Here is a 4484-nt window from a genome sequence, read left to right as displayed (position 1 = left end):
AATCTTATTTATGGAAGAACAGTCCAGTATGTTTGGATATAGAGATATCTATCACCACTTACTGGCTGCGTGACCTGTGAGCAAGCTATTTAATATTTGTACACCTTATTTTCCTCATTTGTAAAATGGACATAGTAATAGTAATGATAGTATCTGGATTGTAGAATTGTCAAAAAGATTAAATGTGAGCCATTAAGTGCCTAAAATAGTGCTTGGCAAATAGGAAGTGCTCAAAAATACTAGTCATCATTATCATTATTCTGCTGTTATTTCTATCGTTATTAATATATCTGAATGGAAATCACTTTCCTCCGTCTCATACCCTATCAACTCAATTCTATCCTGTCAAATCAAGGAGAAAAGAGGAAGAGAAGAGGATCTGATTTAAACAGAGCTACCCCAGAAGGTTGTCACTGGCCCATGGGTCAGTGAGTTGTAACCCTGGGTAGTCATTAAAAGGATGTCGATGGCAAAAAGACACAAGGTCAAGCAATGCTTATCCAGAATAAAGCCTGGGATTGAGACAGGCAATTCTGGCTATGCATGAGTGTGTATGTGCACACGCGTGTGTGTGTTTTCTCCTGTTGTTAGCATAAACGTGCTTGTGTATACATTGGAAAGAACCAATATAACAACTCAGAATGAATGCACATAAGGAAAAGTTTTTAAATACTACAAAGATGAGGTTAGAGTGATATATAACCTTGTTTTCTGATCCATACATGAGAGTTAAAAGAAGGGACTGCCAGTATACTCATTTACACACCCTGAGCCCTGCAATTTATTTCACTGTATTTGATGTTAGCAGGGAATCATTTATTTAAAATTACTCAGAATACAGCACAAAGAGCTATTCTGTAGGTATGAAATGTGTCTAAACTGCAATAAAACCCCCCTCCTGCACTTTTGACACATTGTGACCACAGTAAAGGCAACATGAGGTTTCTTTTGTTTCTAGATGCTGCTGGAGGAAATATAACAATGCAGCATGAACAAGGTTCTCACCCCCCCTTTTTTTTCCTACTGGGGCACACGTGGCTGACTAATGTTCCCCAGCACAATGCTCTTCTAAATGCAATTCCCAGTACACTGGCCATTACTTCATCTCATTCACTGCCACCCAAGAGAGCATTTCAAGATACAAATGAGTGAGACTGACATTGGAAGAGGATAACCTTGAAGACATTCTATTTTTTAATTAAAAATGTAATACATGATTATATTTAATCTTATTGTAATCTTATTAATCTTATTGTAAAAGACTTAAATATAGAAATATATACAATATACTCCTGTACCTGCTCCCACACACCCAAAGTCCTCCTTTCAACAGATAGAAGTTAATAAATGATGAAGTTTGATGTATATCCTTCATATACTCAATTTGCATTTGTACACATTTATATGTATACATGTGTTTATTTATAGCTATACCTCCACACACAGTGGGTTATGTTTCCATAAATAAGATAACATTTTAGGTAATTTTCAGTGATTTGCTTTTTTCCACTTAACATATTTTCATAAATATACCATATTTTATTTAACCTCTCAGTTGGTGGATATTTATGTTGTTTCATTTTTATTATTAAAAACCATTTTGGACTGGGCATATCTTCTCCTCCTTGTAGATATCTCTTTAAACATAAATGTATTTATTAAGAACAGATACCTAGAAGTGGAATTGCTGGGTCAGAGAATAAACTGCATTTTATGTTAGTACTTAATTAAATGCAAAATGTCCTAAAAATCTACCGATTTATACTTTCTCCAGTGGCATATATTTTTTCATTCATTCAAAAATGCTTACATGGGGCAGCCCCGGTGGCGCAGCGGTTTAACGCCGCCTGCAGCCCGGGGTGTGATCCTGGAGATCCAGGATCGAGTCCCACATCGGGCTTCCTGCATGGAGCCTGCTTCTTTCTCTGCCTGTGTCTCCACCTCTCTCTTCGCTCTCTCTGAATGAATAAATAAATAAATCTTTAAAAAAAAAAAAAAAAGCTCACATGGTGGCTGCTTATTTACCTATCTACTACCTACCTGTCTCCCTCTTTCCCCTATCATCTACCTAACATGTGGAGGAAAATAAAGCAGATTAAGAGGTATCAGGATTGAGAGGGACAGGTTGTATATTTATTTTTATTAAAAAACATTTTTTTTAAAGGATTTTATTTATTTATTCATGAGAGACACACACAGAGAGAGACAGAGACACAGGCAGAGGGAGAAGCAGGCTCCATGCAGGAAGCCCGATGTGGGACTCGATCCCCGGACTCCAGGATCATGCCCTGGGCCGAGGGCAGGTGCTAAACCGCTGAGCCACCCAGGGATCCCCAGGTTGTATATTTAAATTAGGTGATACAGGTACCTTGCTAAAAAGGTAATCTCTGAGAAAACCTGAAGGAAGTATTGGAGGGAGTCACCCAGACATCTGCGAGAAGAGGATTTGAGATAGTGTGTATAGGAAAAACAAAGAGGCTGGTGTGGCAGGACTGAAGTGAGCAAGGGGAAACTAGGAGAGAGATAATGGGTATATGAGTATCCATCTCCTCAGGGTTATTTCTTATACCAAGAATTATTCCTCTTTTATTTTTTTAAATTCTTTTTATTTATTTTTATTTTATTTTAATTTTTTTTTATTCCTCTTTCAAGTGCTGGCAAGTCTACTTGCAAATTCACTCCTGTTTTTCAAATTTTATTCTGATTGATTACTAATTAGATGAACATTTTCATATGAACATTGGCCATTTTAGTTATCAGTCTACATATATCTTTTCATATCTTCTCATTTTTTATTGGATTTTTCTTACTGATTTTTAATATTTTCATTATTAATCCTTTTTTAATTATGTAAGTATTTTCTCCCAGTTTGTCTCAATTTTTATGAAATCCAACCTGTACATTTTATATATGATTTCTGGGTATTATTTTTAGCTTAAAATTAATGCTCCTCCCCTGTAAAATAGAGAAATCTTTTCCTATATTTTCTTCTGATAGTTTAATTTGTTGTTTATGTTTCATTATTTAGTCCATTTGAGATTTACATTTTTCTTTTAATATTCTTAAGAATTTATTATAAATTAGTGTCATAGGCTACAAGGAAGTAAAAGGACTATGTACAGCCTGATGGGAAACAGGCAGAGAGATGAGGAGGGCCAAGATGAGTCTAGGGCCTTGGTGGGCACATTCCCAGGGGGGAGGGGGCCCTGAAAGGGAAACCAGACAATCCTGTGAGACTTCAAGAACAACGGCATAACAAACAAACACGTTTGTGGTAATTGGGCCCACGCCTCTGTGGAGCTACTTCCATAATTCTGGTCAAGGGTCAAAGGAGGCCTCGTTTGCTCCGGGGAGGAGGCCACATTCCCAGTGGGAGCATGCCCATTGGAGTTCCTTGACCAGGAGGGATCCCCATGGGAGGCCTCGTGCCAGGTGGTGGGCCCATCATGCCTGGAGGCGATGCCCCCCGACCCATACGTGGGGGAGGACCCCCATGGCAGGGCAGGTACTGGGTCAGGGCCCTTGCAATGCTGGCGGTGGCAGCAGCTTCAGCAGCAGCCACAGTGCCTCTTTCCTGCTGGGATGGCCCACCAACCCTTCAGACTGGCCCTGCAAGTCCTGCAGGAGCCTGGGGCATTGGAACACCAGCTCGAATTCCTCTGCCAGCAGCCCTCCCAATCCCTGGGGCCCCAGCAGCTCCAGCAAGTGGCACTGGGGCAATGCCAGTATCTTTGGGAGGAGGTCCCTCTACTGTCATTGAGACCAGGTTCTCCCCCAGAAGCAGCACCAGACCGAAGACTTGCTTCTCTTCTCTTTCTGCTTGTTTTGAGTTCTTTGGCTTGATTTTCCTGGACTTATCACAGTCACAGAGGATCAAATTCATATGCTTGTCAAAAGCCTTGAAGGTGCCAATGAAGATCCGGCCGTCTTGTAGGATGCACCTCATCCTATAGTCGATGTGTTGCAGCATCCTGCTGCTCTTGCCCACAGTCATGTTGGTGGTTCTGATGGCTCCCATTCCCTCTAGATTGCCCTCAGCAGAGGCCTAGACGCCGGCCACTAGACCGCTTCCCACCTGAGATTTATATTTATGAATGTCATAAAGTATAATCATTTGTATAACATGCATATGTATTATTTTTTACCTTTCCTAAATTGAAATATAACATTAACATACTAAAATTTCATATATGTTAAATGTTTCTGTACCCACTATTCTGCTCTATTATCCTATTTTCTTGTCAATATCAGACTGTTTCAATTATTTAAGCTTCATAATGTATTTAGATACCTGATATGGATCTCCTGTCTTCATTGTCTTTTAAAAATATTCCTGGACATTCTATTACAGATGAATCTGAGAATCAGTTTATCTAGGCACATTTTATTGGGATACTATTTAATTTTATAGATTAATTCAAAGAAAATTAATATCTGTAGAATATTGAGTGTTTTTATCTAGAAAATAGGTAGAGTATCTTTCC

General features: G+C 39.1%; 1 pseudogene; it reads right to left on the bottom strand.

Moving 5' to 3' along the window:
• Positions 1 to 3166: 3166 nt before the first annotated feature.
• LOC140624459 (small nuclear ribonucleoprotein-associated protein B'-like) lies at positions 3167 to 4016 on the bottom strand (annotated as a pseudogene).
• Between the last annotated feature and the right edge of the window lie 468 nt (positions 4017 to 4484).

The sequence above is a fragment of the Canis lupus genome, chromosome 3, assembly GCF_048164855.1.
Source record: "Canis lupus baileyi chromosome 3, mCanLup2.hap1, whole genome shotgun sequence".
Classification (NCBI taxonomy): Eukaryota; Metazoa; Chordata; class Mammalia; order Carnivora; family Canidae; genus Canis; species Canis lupus.
This window is presented reverse-complemented; position numbering and strand designations above follow the sequence as displayed.